Source organism: Microcaecilia unicolor, chromosome 1, assembly GCF_901765095.1.
Source record: "Microcaecilia unicolor chromosome 1, aMicUni1.1, whole genome shotgun sequence".
NCBI classification, from domain to species: domain Eukaryota; kingdom Metazoa; phylum Chordata; class Amphibia; order Gymnophiona; family Siphonopidae; genus Microcaecilia; species Microcaecilia unicolor.
Genome location: NC_044031.1, coordinates 132780595 through 132797465, shown reverse-complemented (window position 1 = coordinate 132797465; position 16871 = coordinate 132780595). Strand labels below are relative to the sequence as shown.

Sequence of the window (16871 nt, the reverse complement as noted above, 5' to 3'; positions counted from 1 at the left end):
GAGAGAGAGAGTGAATGTGCGAGTGTGTTTGACTGTGTGTGAGAGAGAGAGAGTGAATGTGCAAGTGTGTGTGTGTAACAGAGAGACAGTGAGACTGCTGAGTGCGAATGTGTCTCCTCGGTCCCCCCTCCAGCCACCCAGCGATTCTCCTCTCTCCCCTGCTCCCTCTCCAGCCACCCAGCGATTTGACTTTTTCCCTTGCCCCCCTCCAGCCACCCACTGATGCTCTTCTCTCCCCTGCCCCTCCTCCAGCCACCCAGTGAGTCTCCTCTGTTTCCTGTCCCCCTCCAGCCACCCAGCGATTCTCCTGTGTCTCCTGCCCCCCTCCAGCCACCCAGCAATTCTTCTCTCTCCCCTACCCCCCTCCAGCCACCCAGCGATTGTCCTATCTCCCCTGCAGCCACCCAGCGATTCTTATGACCTGTGGCAAAGGCACTTACAGTGTCTTCAAATAAGCTGTTTATTATTTTCCATTTATTTCCAGTACTCGAATGTACACCTTGCCAATTAGATCCATCTGTGAAGAAGATTTTGAGAAATTCTTGAAAGGCATACTGAGATAGTTGCTTTTGCTCCTGAAAGACTTCCTGAGGTGTAGGCTAATGAATACTGTAGGAGAGTAATTATCTGCTTCAGGAACTAATTCTGCAAACAAGTTGGTTTCTCCTGCAGAGTAAAAGAATACATTGACTCCTCAATCTTCTTATTATAAGATTGATTTGTAGAAGGTCACGTCATACCTGTACCGCTCTGCAACAGGTATCAACTAACGTTCTGCCTAGTGGAGTCTTCCTATCATTCGAAGTTCCTCAGCTTTAAGGCAATCTATGCACAACCCTTTCCCCAAATTACTGTTGTGGCCCTATTGATCTTGCTATATGTCATAATGTATTGTTTGTTAATTTTTTAAAAATTTGTCTTCTATTTTCTGTATAAACTAGCCGTTGAGCCCGTAAAAACGGGCTGGTATTGGGGTTTTCAGAGGTCGACGCTGGCTCCCCCCCCCCCCCCCCCGCGAGGTCGCCGCTACCACCCCTCCACCCGCTCTGGGCCCTCTCTTCGCTACTGAACTTACATCCATTCGCCGGAACGCAGCATGCACATCAGCTGAGCTGCCATCGGCCTTCCTTCCCTGCCTGTGTCCCGCCCTCGTGTGACGTAACGTCAGCGAGGGCGGGACACAGGCAGGGAAGGAAGGCCGACGGCAGCTCAGCTGATGTGCATGCTGCGTTCCGGCGAAAGGATGTAAGTTCAGTAGCGAAGAGAGGGCCCAGGCCGGGTGAAGGGGTGGCGGCGGTGACTCCGGGTGGGGGGAGCGGAAGCGGCGACCTCGGGGGGGGGGGGGGGGGAGCAGTAGTGACCTGGCGGCTTTGCGCAGTTTCCCTCTGTGTCCCGCCCCCGTCATCACGTATTGACGCGGGGACGGGACAGAGAGGGAAGTCTCTACTGCGCATTTGCGAGTGAGTACGGTCACTCGCCGTTTATATGTTTGATTACTGTGTTGCCAGGAGTACAATTCTGGGGCAAGCGTTTTATACATTTGAATGTGTTAAAACACTGCTGTATACTTTTTTTTGTTACATTTATACCTCGCGCTTTCCCACTCACGGCAGGCTCAATGCGGCTTACATGGTGCCATATACCAATGCTATTCCCACAGAACCAGGGCCCTTCAGCACCGTTATCTTTGAACTGCACTCTGATACTATTTTCCCTCTGTCTTTTTGAAAGATGGTCTTCATTTGAACCATCTTATCTTCTTGTTTAAACCACCAAGCAAAGGGAGTTTTTTTTTCTCTCTGTATTGTTGTAGGAAGATTTCATCTCTGCACTGTACAATTAACTGTTTTGTGGCTTCATCTTGTAGGTCATTAGGAGACACAGGCACAAAGTCAGTAAAATAATTAAAACATGTAAGTTTAAATTAAAAAAAAATCTATTTCTTTTCAGATTTGGTTATTTATTTATTTATTTATTTATTTATTGCATTTGTATCCCACATTTTCCCACCTTTTTGTAGATTCAACCATAACTTAAAAATTCCAGGTACCTTTTTTTATTTTATCAAATTTAAAACATTAAACCTGCCAAAATAAACTATTCAGTCATTCTTTTAAGTGGCTAATAAGACTTTAATAAGAGTTTGTAAGGGTAAATGTAATGCTTAATTTTGTATATTAACAAATTTCTGTCAATCCTCATGAAGCCTTGAATCACTACTAAAGAACATGCATCTGATAAAAAAGGAAAATGAGCAACTTTGAAAAATGAAATAACAGGAATGGATATGAAAGAAAAACTCTGCACTGTAATAGTATGCAAAAACAGCACAAAAGACTCCCTCTTTAAAAAAAAAACAAATAAATAAATGTCAACTCCAAAACGTTGCATCTAAAGGACTGTTTCCATGGCTCACACTGCAGCATTACAGTGCAGGAGACTGAAATTCAAATCTTCTATCCAGCACAGTCGGGGGGGGGGGGGGGGGGGGGGGGGGGTGGGGGGGTGCCAAGCCTGAGGAGGTAGCAACATACCTGATGCACAGCAGGAAAGGAAACTGGTGGCAATAATTAAGGCAATCCTTGCCAGCAAAGGGAGCATAACTGATGATAAATATACTTTCTATACTAGACTGTCTAACTTATTCTATATTCACTTTATCATTTAGGAACTGTGTATTCTACTTTACCATTTATACACCTTAATGTAATATCTTTGGAATTTCTCTATCCGGAAATGGCGATCGCCATGACGGCATAATGTAAGCCACACTGAGCCTGCAAATTGGTAGGAAAATGTGGGATACAATGCAACAAATTAATAAAATAAATAAATCTAGCATTCTAGGCTAAGTTTAGTTTAGTTTAATTGATTTATAATCCCTGAATAGCACAGACATGAATCTGACATGAGATCTAATATAGAGGTTAAAATGTGAAGTGCAGTCACAACTAAAATTGTTCTATAAAGTTTTCAACAACTAAAAATGCTACATTTAAAATAAACCCACTCCAACTTAGTTTGCATTGTGGGGTTGGGCTGGCCAGGCCAAATGTCTCAGTCCTAATGTTGTAATACGAGAGATCTGGGTTCAATTCTCAAAACCTACTTCTGCTTCTCAGGCCAGTTGGGGATTTGCAAATTGTGGAGGCAGAATTCACAGTCCTTACCATGCAACAGTGAAAGCTCATTGCCAGAGTCAAAATGTACCAGAGGTAGGTGGTAACCTACAGACCCTAGCCAGAGACTATCACTATAACTCTGGGCTAGATGTTTTTTTGTTTTTTTTTAATGGGGAAAAATCCCAGATAGTTGCAAATGAAACATTATGCAGCTATAGTCTCAGGAAACACAGGATCTGATTGAGCTAGAAGCTCAATGGGATTAAAAAAAAAAAAAGTTACTTAGTTGTAAAATCAGATATTTTCTGAAAGTCACAATGACCAATAACAATAAAATTGCTACAGCTCATTCCAGAAAAGAAAAATTTCTCAATACAGTGACATCAACAACCTCTGAATCTAGCAGGGCAATTGTTATAAATACCATTAGACATTTTACCTTTCAAAAATATGTCAAGAAGATCTACTTATTTAAAAGGAGTAAATTTGAGCTATATACTTGTCATTTACTTTAAGGTGTTCCAATGCAACCTAGAGAACTTTATACACTCTCAGGTCCTTGATTCACAATAAAAATCCAATTTCAGCACTCCAACAGAAATTGGCTTTGAAAGACAGTATAGGCCATTATACCAATGCTGGTGAAAATAACTAAGGCTATTAGAATTAGTAATGCCGCTGATCTTGGATACTGCACAAAAGCAATTTCTATTCTTCCTACTGAGAAGCTAGATTTAGTAAATTACAGATAGGAAGAACAGATTGCATATAAATGCAGCCAGCAAAATCAAGAGACCACCAGACCAGACAGAGAGGTAGATGTATTAAAAAGACAGGAAAGGTATTAATCATGTGATGAACACCTTAACCTAGGTATCATACTTGCCTACATAAGTATAGTAATGGGCAAGCAAATAAAGAACGCTGAGAATACTAGCAGAATGAATAAAGTATATCATGCATTAGAAAGTCAGAAAAAAATCTGGTCACATAAAGTGCAGATTACATCAAGTATATCATATATCTACAATCGTTCGTTATGGTGCATTTTGGTTAACCACAACCCCAAGGACAATAAAATGTCCGACTTGGTTTGAAATTGAATCCTCGCAGGCTCATCCAATACCTTTGAAATGCTTTCAATATGCTTCTAAATTTACTATTTTACACCTCACAGATATTATCTCTTCAACAGTATGTGCTCTCCATTTCCTAGACTCAGTTTTTCTCAACCAATGTTGGTCCGAACTTGATGCCCCTTTATGGTATAACTCTAAAATTGAAATAGATCACAAACCAGTCTCCTAGCCCAAAAACGGCATCCGGACTCTAAAACATATGATTGATAATAATTCTTTAATGTCCCTTGCGCAACTAATTTCCAAATACTCTTTGCCTAGTTAAGAATTTTTTCATTCGTTCCAACTTACATATGTATATTAACCAATTTAAAATCACTTTTCTCTTTTCCGCAGACTTCAGATTTAGCAAAATTATGTGCACTGGGTATGGTGAAAGGACATACCACCTCCCTGTTTTATCAAATTTTATGCACTATAAAATTTCCTATCAGAATTCACACTAAACAGCTTTGGTCCAGTGAAATCAATTGGTCAGATGATGAAAATGATTGGTCGGCCTTCTTTATAACTATACAATGACCAACTGCATCCACTAGCCTGATGCAAAACGTCCTGATGGAGGGGCAGGGAAACCCGTATTATCGAAACAAGATGGACATCCATCTTTCATTTCAATAATACGGTCGGGGACGCCCAAATCTTGAAATTTTGGTCGTCCTTAGAGATGGTCGTCCCTAGACTTGGTCATTTCTGATTTTCGGCGATAATGGAAACCAAGGAAACCCATCTTAGAAACGACCAAATGCAAGTCCTTTGGTCGTGGGAGGAGCCAGCATTTCTAGTGCACTGGTCCCCCTGACATGCCAGGGCACCCAGGAACGTAGCTCCCTTACCTTGTCTGCTGAGGCCCCCAAATTCCCCCTAAAACCCACTACCCACAACTGTACACCACTACCATAGCCCTTACGGGTGAAAGGGGCACCTAGATGTGGGTACAGTGGATTTGTGGTGAGTTTTGGAGGGCTCGCTGTTTCCTCCACAAACGTAACAGGTAGGGAGGGGGATGGGCATGGGTCTACCTGCCTGAAGTGCACTGCACCCACTAAAACTGCTTCAGGGACCTGCATACTGCTGTCATGGACCTGAGTATGACATATGAGGCTGGGATAGAGGCTGGCAAAAAATATTTTGAAAGATGTTTTTTGAGGGTGGGAGGGGGTTAGTGACCACTGGGGGAGTAAGGGGAGGTCATCCCCGATTCTCTCCAGTGGTCATCTGGTCATTTTGGCCACCTTTTTGTGCCTTGGTCGTAAGAAAAACAGGACCAAGTAAAGTCATCCAAGTGCTCGTCAGGGACGCCCTTTTTTTCCATTATGGGTCGAGGACGTCCATGTATTAGGCACACCCAAGTCCCGCCTTCACTACGCCTCCGATACGCCCCCTTGAACTTTGGTCGTCCCTGCGATGGAAAGCAGTTGGGGACGTCCAAAATCGGCTTTCGATTATACCGATTTGGACGACACTGGGAGGAGGACACCCATCTTCTGATTTGTGTCGAAAGATGGGTGTCCTTCTCTATCGAAAATGAGCCTGCAAGTCTCCCAGTCTTAAAAGGTCCTCTTGCAATTATTCACAATCCTCTTGCGATTTAACAACTTTGAATAACTTTGTGTCGTCAGCAAATTTAATTACCTCACTAGTTACACCCATCTCTAGGTCATTTATAAATATGTTAAAAAGCAGCGGTCCCAGCACAGACCCCTGCGGAACCCCACTATCTACCCTTCTCCATTGAAAATACTAACCATTTAACCCTACTCTCTGTTTTCTATCTTTTAACTGGTTTTTAATCCACAATAGGACACTACCTCCTATTCCATGACTCTCCAATTTCCTCTGGGGTCTTTCAAGAGGTACTTTGTCAAACGCCTTTTGAAAATCCAGATACACAATATCAACCGGCTCACCTTTATCCACATTAGTTCACCCCTTCAAAGAAATGTAATAGATTGGGAAGGCAAGATTTCCTTTACTAAATCCATGTTGGCTTTGTCTCATTAATCCATACTCGAGAGATTGAGAAGGCTGGAGTTGACTCTTTTTGAAGTTGATCACCCAACCAAGGGACTGCAAGAGATCCATGACTCTGCCTGTAATCCTCAAACTTTCCTGTTAAGATACAAATGCAATAAATAAATAAATAAATAAGATGACGCCCTGATGAGCCAATCATCCAAGTACGGATGAACCCTGATGCCTTCTTTGCTTAACACCAGAGTCGCCACCACCATGATCTTGGAAAAGGTCCGTGGGGCTGTCGCTAGGCCAAAAGGAAAAGCCTGAAATTGAAATTGTTGACCAAGAACTGCAAAGCGTAGAAAATGCTGATGGGCAGGGCAAATGGGAACATGCAAGTATGCCTCCTTGAGGTCCAATGCTGTGAGAACTTCTCCCGGCTGAACTCCCGATCACCAACCAGACAGTTTCCATGAGAAAACATCAAACCTTGAGGCAGTGGTTGACTCCCTTGAGGTCCAAGACCGGATGGTATGACCCCTCCTTTTTGGGAACCACGAAATAAATGGAGAAACAGCCCATTCTCCATTCTTGGGACGATACGGGCATCGCTGCCCCCAACTGAAGTAGCCCCTGCAAGGTGTCTCAGTACCGCTGCCCTCTTGTGGGTGCTGACGCACAAGGAGACCAAGAAAGAATCTGCGACGGAGAGGAAAACACTAATTTGTAGCCGTCTCGAATATCCAAGACCCACTGGTCTGACATAATCTTGGCCTACTCCTTGTAAAAGGGAGACGGCCATCCCCCTATGCTGGGAATGGAGTGGGCCAACAAACCATCATTCTGAAGGTCACGAGGCAGAGGGAGCTCTGGTTGAAGTACCACTTGCACACCAGTCCGAACGGACTGCTTCTGCTGATACCAAGACCACTGTGAAAAGCCAGAACAACCTGGCCAGTACTTCCTGCTCTCCTTGAAGTGCGTCTTAGAGGGGCCAGCTTTCCCAGGAGGACAGGGCTTACCCTCTGGCAGATAATGACTTAGAGTTTCCTAGGTCCTCCCCAAACAATAACTTGCCCTTAAAGGGCAGCCTAATCAGCCGTTGCTTGGATGCTGTATCTGCTGCCCAATGGCAGAGCCACAACAAGCGATGTGAGACCACAGTCAGGGAGATCTGCTTGACCGACGCACGAACCGGGTCATATAAGGTGTCCACCAAATAGACCAGACCGGTTTCCACATTTGGAAACTCCAAGGGTGGCTGAGCTCCTGCATCCAGCATAGTATCAGCTGCCTGCTGGACCCACAAAAGGCACACATGGGGCACATAACTGCTGCTGCTGCTCGGAGAGCTAGAGCCGAGATCTCAAAAGAAAGCTTCAACGCTGAATCCAGCTTGCAGTCCTGTGCATCCTTAATTGCTATGCCTCCTTCCACAGGCAAGGTGGTCTTCTTAGTGACTGCTGCCACCAAAGCGTCAACCCTCGGTAACCCCCAACGGTCCAGCTCCTCCTGGACAACAGGATAAAGACATGACATCATCTTGGCCACCCATAAGCTAGCCTCCGGTGTAGTCCACTGTGCAGAAATGAGTTCTTGCATAGCCTCATACACTGGAATCTTTGGGATTCACCACCGCTGTGGGCTGCATGTCAGGAGTTGAGATATTTAAAGCCTGTAGGGCCTTGATAATGAAAGTTGGGAGTCTCTCCTTATGGTATACCTGAACTGCAGTGGGATAGTCTTGCTCATCCCCAATCAGCTCCCCCACCTCAAGGTCGTCTACCCTTTACGAGGAGAGAAAAGGAGCAGACAAATTGCCCTCTGAAAGAACTGGCAATAAAGGAGCCAGAGATCCCCCATCCAAACTGGACTCTAACCAAGGTTGCTTGGGCCCCCCCTACATCCTGGGGAGGCGAAGAGTCCCAGGAGAGGCCAGGAGGCTGGAATGCCGCTCCAGACACAGACTGTGCCACTTTGTCCAACAAGGGGGAAAAGGGAAATCTGGTTCGCTGCCCCCTTTCAGCCCCCCCCCCCCCCCAAGGTGGCCCACATGGGAAGGCTGACCCGAATCGGCTCCCTGCAACTCAGCTCCACCACCGCAGTGTCAGCCGCGTGCGAATCCAAAATGGACGCCGAAACCACGACAGCACTGGGAGACAATGGGCACGCATCCTGGACACAGGAAACACTCCCTCTCAAATCTGGCACCACATTAAAAGACTCCGAGGACGAACACCCGTTTGGGAAGGCTCCTGAAGCTGTTCACCACTTACTGCAGCGGGAACAGTGCTTAACAACTTCTGCCACCAATTCCTCGCCCCCAAAAGAAAGGGCACACTCACTGTGAGAAAAGTCCTGAGGTCCCAGGAAGCAACCTCTGCAAAACAGCTTCACTCTCTTTCTGCAAACCACTAGACAGCTTAAACCACTTTTTTTTGTCAATAGTTATTCGTAATGGCGGTGCTATGAGGAAGCAAATGGTGGCAAAGGGCTAGAGAGGTCACCGGGGTGGGGGAGGGAACTGGCCTCATCAGGTGTGTCCCCCAAAATTGGCACCGCTCAGTCTACCACCCCCAAGCTTACTGAACCAGAAAATCCAGAACCAAAGCTGCAGCCCGATGAATCCAGGAGTAGAAAAAAGACCATCCACCCGCCTGCTGGAGATAGAAAATACTGAGGATTCCAGGAGCACACCGTCCAATAAGGCAGAGTCAAATCAGTGCTCTCTATCTCCACCTGCTAGTAGATTGTCACATCCCACCTGTCTCTGGATTCATCTGCTGCTGATGCTAAGGGAATTAAATTACAATGAATAGTTGAGCACACAATCTGGAAATTGTTTTAAGAATATAAACTGAATATATGTGGTGCCACATTCCATGGAGTTCTTTAGCCTTGCATGGATGTTTTATCCATGAATATATAATCTTCTGAATTTTCTTTCACATTTTTTTGGATTCTACTTTTTTGAAAAAGAAAATATATGTTTGGGATAAGCCAGAAGCCAATGATTGATGATTTCCCCTGACATGTTGAAGCTTTGGCATCAAAAAAAGTTTGGGATTCTGAGGAATTTTGGCTATATTCTTTACCTTTTCCTCGATTGAAATCTGTGACACCATGTTTGCTTAATTTGTTCAACAACAGAGTTATTGTGTCTGTACTGGTGGCCTTCTCATATCTGTCAGATTTGTTGGAAACTGTTCTATTCCTTGTTGATGGCTATTTTGTAATTACGGTTGGTTATTTGAATACTGAACAGCTACGGCTGACTTAAATATAACTATACTTTGCAGTGAAATGTTACTAGTTTGTTCATGTTTTAATTGTTTAATATTATGTATGGATTTTCTGTAAGACACTTAGGGGTCCCTTTTACTAAAGTGTGTTAATGGATTTAGGGGCTCTTAGTTACAAAGCAGCGGTAAACCCTACACAGGCTTACCACATGCTAATCTGGAACTACTGCCGGCCTGATGTGGGCACCAGTGGTAGTTCCAGGCCCAGCACTACAGAAATTGAGACCTAATTTTCTAGCATGGGGGTTACCCAGCAGTAATGAAGCAGTGCCACGCACTGCCGGGTTAGCGCAGGAGCCCTTACCATCAAACACCTCAATGGGTGGTGGTAAGAGCTCCCCACCACATGGCCATGTTTTTTGCAGCCTTTTTACCCGCTGTAGTAAAAGGGGCCACAACATGCAGCAAAACGGCCACTGCCACTACCGCAGGGCCCTTTTTTACCGCAGCTTGGTAAAAGGGCCCCTTAGCACATACTAATAAATTTGCATGCATTAAGTGTCATGCACCCATAGGTAGATACACCCAAATTCTATAAATGGTGTTCAAAATTGCCTGCACAAATTTGGATGTACCCAGTTTGTGCTCACATTTTAATTGAGTAACAAGCCAATAAGTACCAATAATTGGGCACCAATTGGCAACAACTTAAATTTAGACGCTTATCTTGCTAGGCCCTAATCTATAAAGATGTGCTCATAAATTGTCTAGAGTACAACTGAAAAGGAGAAGTGGCCTTATCAGGGGCATGGGCAGGTCAAGGGCGTTCACTTGATGCATGCAGTACTATAAAATACAGAAGATCAATGCTAAATTAGGCATGAGAATTTACACCAGGTTTCAGTTGGTGTAGATCTTTACGACCAAAATTGGAGCGCCGTTTTTAGAATAGTGCTCAGCGCTCATTTTTTTCAGCGCCCAAATTTTGGTACCATTTACTGAATCCAGCCAATAATGGGCTGTGCTGTGTTTAGCATTGCCTAATTGTTAGTGTACCTTAGTAAAAGGACCCCTTAAGATCAGTGGTTCCCAAACCTCGTCCTTCATGCACTCCAGTAAGTCAGGTTTTCAGGATATCTACAATGAATATTCGTGAGAGAAATTTGCATGCAGTGGAGGCACTGCATGCAAATCTCTCTCATGAATATTCATTGTGGCTATCCTGAATACTTCACCTGCTGGCGTGCCTCCAGGACCAGGTTTGAGAACCACTGCCTTCGATACCGATAGACAGGATATAAATTTTATAAATAGATTAATGCAAAACAAAACAGAGTCCAACCCTTGACCATGTTATACAGTGGTGGAAATAAGTATTTGATCCCTTGCTGATTTTGTAAGTTTGCCCACTGACAAAGACATGAGCAGCCCATAATTGAAGGGTAGGTTATTGGTAACAGTGAGAGATAGCACATCACAAATTAAATCCGGAAAATCACATTGTGGAAAGTATATGAATTTATTTGCATTCTGCAGAGGGAAATAAGTATTTGATCCCCCACCAACCAGTAAGAGATCTGGCCCCTACAGACCAGGTAGATGCTCCAAATCAACTCGTTACCTGCATGACAGACAGCTGTCGGCAATGGTCACCTGTATGAAAGACACCTGTCCACAGACTCAGTGAATCAGTCAGACTCTAACCTCTACAAAATGGCCAAGAGCAAGGAGCTGTCTAAGGATGTCAGGGACAAGATCATACACCTGCACAAGGCTGGAATGGGCTACAAAACCATCAGTAAGACGCTGGGCGAGAAGGAGACAACTGTTGGTGCCATAGTAAGAAAATGGAAGAAGTACAAAATGACTGTCAATCGACAAAGATCTGGGGCTCCACGCAAAATCTCACCTCGTGGGGTATCCTTGATCATGAGGAAGGTTAGAAATCAGCCTACAACTACAAGGGGGGAACTTGTCAATGATCTCAAGGCAGCTGGGACCACTGTCACCACGAAAACCATTGGTAACACATTACGACATAACGGATTGCAATCCTGCAGTGCCCGCAAGGTCCCCCTGCTCCGGAAGGCACATGTGACGGCCCGTCTGAAGTTTGCCAGTGAACACCTGGATGATGCCGAGAGTGATTGGGAGAAGGTGCTGTGGTCAGATGAGACAAAAATTGAGCTCTTTGGCATGAACTCAACTCGCCGTGTTTGGAGGAAGAGAAATGCTGCCTATGACCCAAAGAACACCGTCCCCACTGTCAAGCATGGAGGTGGAAATGTTATGTTTTGGGGGTGTTTCTCTGCTAAGGGCACAGGACTACTTCACCGCATCAATGGGAGAATGGATGGGGCCATGTACCGTACAATTCTGAGTGACAACCTCCTTCCCTCCGCCAGGGCCTTAAAAATGGGTCGTGGCTGGGTCTTCCAGCACGACAATGACCCAAAACATACAGCCAAGGCAACAAAGGAGTGGCTCAGGAAGAAGCACATTAGGGTCATGGAGTGGCCTAGCCAGTCACCAGACCTTAATCCCATTGAAAACTTATGGAGGGAGCTGAAGCTGCGAGTTGCCAAGCGACAGCCCAGAACTCTTAATGATTTAGAGATGATCTGCAAAGAGGAGTGGACCAAAATTCCTCCTGACATGTGTGCAAACCTCATCATCAACTACAGAAGACGTCTGACCGCTGTGCTTGCCAACAAGGGTTTTGCCACCAAGTATTAGGTCTTGTTTGCCAGAGGGATTAAATACTTATTTCCCTCTGCAGAATGCAAATAAATTCATATACTTTCCACAATGTGATTTTCCGGATTTAATTTGTGATGTGCTATCTCTCACTGTTACCAATAACCTACCCTTCAATTATGGGCTGCTCATGTCTTTGTCAGTGGGCAAACTTACAAAATCAGCAAGGGATCAAATACTTATTTCCACCACTGTATGTGATCTACAGTGTATGTTTATTTAAATAAGTTAAAAATAAAGTACTGCTTTATTGATAAATGGTGCAACTACATTAGTACATATACATAAGTACATAAGTAGTGCCATACTGGGAAAGACCAAAGGTCCATCTAGCCCAGCATCCTGTCACCGACAGTGGCCAATCCAGGTCAAGGGCACCTGGCACGCTCCCCAAACGTAAAAACATTCCAGACAAGTTATACCTAAAAATGCGGAATTTTTCCAAGTCCATTTAATAGCGGTCTATGGACTTGTCCTTTAGGAATCTATCTAACCCCTTTTTAAACTCCGTCAAGCTAACCGCCCGTACCACGTTCTCCGGCAACGAATTCCAGAGTCTAATTACACGTTGGGTGAAGAAAAATTTTCTCCGATTCGTTTTAAATTTACCACACTGTAGCTTCAACTCATGCCCTCTAGTCCTAGTATTTTTGGATAGCGTGAACAGTCGCTTCACATCCACCCGATCCATTCCACTCATTATTTTATACACTTCTATCATATCTCCCCTCAGCCGTCTCTTCTCCAAGCTGAAAAGCCCTAGCCTTCTCAGCCTCTCTTCATAGGAAAGTCGTCCCATCCCCACTATCATTTTCGTCGCCCTTCGCTGTACCTTTTCCAATTCTACTATATCTTTTTTGAGATACGGAGACCAGTACTGAACACAATACTCCAGGTGCGGTCGCACCATGGAGCGATACAACGGCATTATAACATCCGCACACCTGGACTCCATACCCTTCCTAATAACACCCAACATTCTATTCGCTTTCCTAGCCGCAGCAGCACACTGAGCAGAAGGTTTCAGCGTATCATCGACGACGACACCCAGATCCCTTTCTTGATCCGTAACTCCTAACGCGGAACCTTGCAAGACGTAGCTATAATTCGGGTTCCTCTTACCCACATGCATCACTTTGCACTTGTCAACATTGAACTTCATCTGCCACTTGCACGCCCATTCTCCCAGTCTCGCAAGGTCCTCCTGTAATCGTTCACATTCCTCCTGCGACTTGACGACCCTGAATAATTTTGTGTCATCGGCGAATTTAATTACCTCACTAGTTATTCCCATCTCTAGGTCATTTATAAATACATTAAAAAGCAACGGACCCAGCACAGACCCCTGCGGGACCCCACTAACTACCCTCCTCCACTGAGAATACTGGCCATGCAATCCTACTCTCTGCTTCCTATCTTTCAACCAGTTCTTAATCCATAATAATACCCTACCTCCGATTCCATGACTCTGCAATTTCTTCAGGAGTCTTTCGTGCGGCACTTTGTCAAACGCCTTCTGAAAATCCAGATATACAATATCAACCGGCTCCCATTGTCCACATGTTTGCTTACCCCCTCAAAAAAATGCATTAGATTGGTGAGGCAAGACTTCCCTTCACTAAATCCGTGCTGACTTTGTCTCATCAGTCCATGTTTTTGTATATGCTCTGCAATTTTATTCTTAATAATAGCCTCCACCATCTTGCCCGGCACCGACGTCAGACTCACCGGTCTATAATTTCCCGGATCTCCTCTGGAACCCTTCTTAAAAATCGGAGTAACATTGGCTACCCTCCAGTCTTCCGGTACTACACTCGATTTTAGGGACAGATTGCATATTTCTAACAGTAGCTCCGCAAGTTCATTTTTTAGTTCTATTAATACTCTGGGATGAATACCATCAGGTCCCGGTGATTTACTACTCTTCAGCTTGCTGAACTGACCCATTACATCCTCCAAGGTTACAGAGAATTTGTTTAGTTTCTCCGACTCCCCCCGCTTCAAATATTCTTTCCGGCACCGGTGTCCCCCCCAAATCCTCCTCGGTGAAGACCGAAGCAAAGAATTCATTTAATTTCTCCGCTACGGCTTTGTCCTCCTTGATCGCCCCTTTAACACCATTTTCGTCCAGCGGCCCAACCGACTCTTTGGCCGGTTTCCTGCTTTTAATGTATCTAAAAAAATTTTTACTATGTATTTTTGCTTCCAACGCTAATTTCTTCTCAAAGTCCTTTTTTGCCCTCCTTATCTCCGCTTTGCATTTGGCTTGGCATTCCTTATGATCTATCCTGTTACTTTCAGTTGGTTCTCTTCTCCACTTTCTGAAGGATTGTTTTTTGGCTCTAATGATTTCCTTTATCTTACTGTTTAGCCACGCCGGCTGACGTTTAGTCTTTTTTCCCTTTTTTCTAATACGTGGAATATATTTGTCCTGAACCTCCAGGATGGTGTTTTTAAACAGCATCCACGCCTGATGCAAGTTTTTTACTCTGCGAGCTGCTCCTTTCAGTCTTTTTTTCACCTTTTTTCTCATTTTGTCGTAATCACCTTTTCTATAGTTAAACGCTAGCGTACTTGATTTCCTAGTTTCACTTCCTTCAATGCCAATATCAAAACCGATCATATTATGATCACTGTTATCAAGCGGCCCTCGTATCGTTACCCCCTGCACTAGATCATGAGCACCACTAAGGACTAAGTCTAGTATTTTTCCTTCTCTTGTCGGCTCCTGAACTAGCTGTTCCATGAAGCTGTCCTTGATTTCATCAAGAAATCTTATGTCCCTTGCGTGTACAGATGTTACATTAACCCAGTCTATATGCGGGTAATTGAAATCCCCCATTATTATTGTGTTGCCCAGTTTGTTTGCGTCCCTGATTTCCTTTAACATTTCTGCATCCGTCTGTTCGTCCTGGCCAGGCGGACGGTAGTACACTCCTATCACTATCCTTTTCCCCTTTGCACATGGAATTTCAATCCACAGTGATTCCAAGGAGTGTTTTGTTTCCTGCAGAATTTTCAATCTATTTGATTCAAGGCTCTCGTTAATATACAATGCTACCCCTCCACCAATCCGATTCACCCTATCACTACGATATAATTTGTACCCCGGTATGACAGTGTCCCACTGGTTATCCTCCTTCCACCAGGTCTCAGAGATGCCTATTATATCTAATTTTTCATTTAGTTACTTTCTCCTATAGGCAAACAGCAATGGAAGAAGATTTATACATCTGCTCTTTCTAAACAGCATGTAAACAAACATATATTACTTATAGGTTGCATTTAAAACTAAACAGAATAAATCAATAATATAAATTGTGGAGAGAATATAATGGGGGACTATTTCACTACATGGAGGGACTGTACTGAAATTCAGTATATACTGGGAAAAATCCATAATCAGATTTAAATAATTACTGGAATAAACATATCTTTGGACTCTAGAGTATGAATTCCAAGTTTATGGGAATATGATAATAATAAAACTTAACTAACAACACAACTCCTTCTGGCAGTGAATTATTGCATGACCCCAAAAGTGGAGAGAGTACTAGTCCAGCTGTGGTAGAATGAATGAGGAAAGCAGGAGAGATAATGTGCTTTGACAAATTACAGAGACAAGAACAAGGTTAGCATTAGCTGAGTAGTTTTGAAAATATGGTCAATGCAAACTATTAGTAAGAGCTCAAGAAAGGAATTAGAAAACGTGGAGGGGCATAATCGAACGGGGCCGGCCCCGTAAAACGGTATACCCGACCGCATTATCGAAACAAGATGGCCGGCCATCTTTTGTTTCGATAATACGGTCGGGGCCAGCCAAATCTCAACATTTGGGCCGGCCTTAGAGATGGCCGGCGTTAGAGATCGCCGCCATTGGTTTCCGCAGATAATGGAAACTAATGGCGGCCATCTCAAACCCGGCCAAATCCAAGGCATTTGGTCGTGGGAGGAGCCAGCATTTATAGTGCACTGGTCCCCCTCACATGCCAGGACACCAACCGGGCACCCCAGGGGGCACTGCAGTGGACTTCACAAATTGCTCCCAGGTGCATAGCTCCCTTACCTTGGATTCTGAGCCCCCCTAAATCCCCCCCAAAACCCACTCCCCACAACTCTACACCACAACCATAGCCCTAAGGGGTGAAGGGGGCACCTACATGTGGGTACAGTGGGTTTTGGGTGGGTTTTGGCGGGCTCCCATTTACCACCACAAGTGTAACAGGTAGGGGAGGGATAAGCCTGGGTCCGCCTGCATGAAGTGCACTGCACCCACTAACACTGCTCCAGGGACCTACATACTGCTGTCAGGGAGCTGAGTATGACATTTGAGGCTGGCATAGAGGCTGGCACAAAAATGTTTATAATTTTTTTTTGGGTGGGAGGGGGTTGATGATCACTGGGGGAGTAAGGGGAGGTGGTCCCCAATTCCCTCCTGTGGTCATCTGGTCAGTTGGGGCACTTTTTTGAGGCTTGGTCCTAAAAATAAATGGACCAAGTAAAGCCGGTCAAGTGCTCGTTAGAGCCAGCCTTCTTTTTTCCATTATCGGCTGAATCCGGCCATCTCTTAACCACGCCCCGTCCCGCCTTCGGTACCCTGCCAACACGCCCCCTTGAACTTTGCCTGGCCCTGCGACGGAAAGCAGTTGAAG

The 16871-nt window shown here is 44.7% G+C and overlaps 1 protein-coding gene across 8 annotated transcripts in view; it reads right to left on the bottom strand.

The window, feature by feature from the left end:
• VPS50 (VPS50 subunit of EARP/GARPII complex) overlaps positions 1-16871 on the bottom strand; it is a 463388-nt gene that overhangs the window by 293151 nt on the left and 153366 nt on the right. The window lies entirely within an intron of this gene.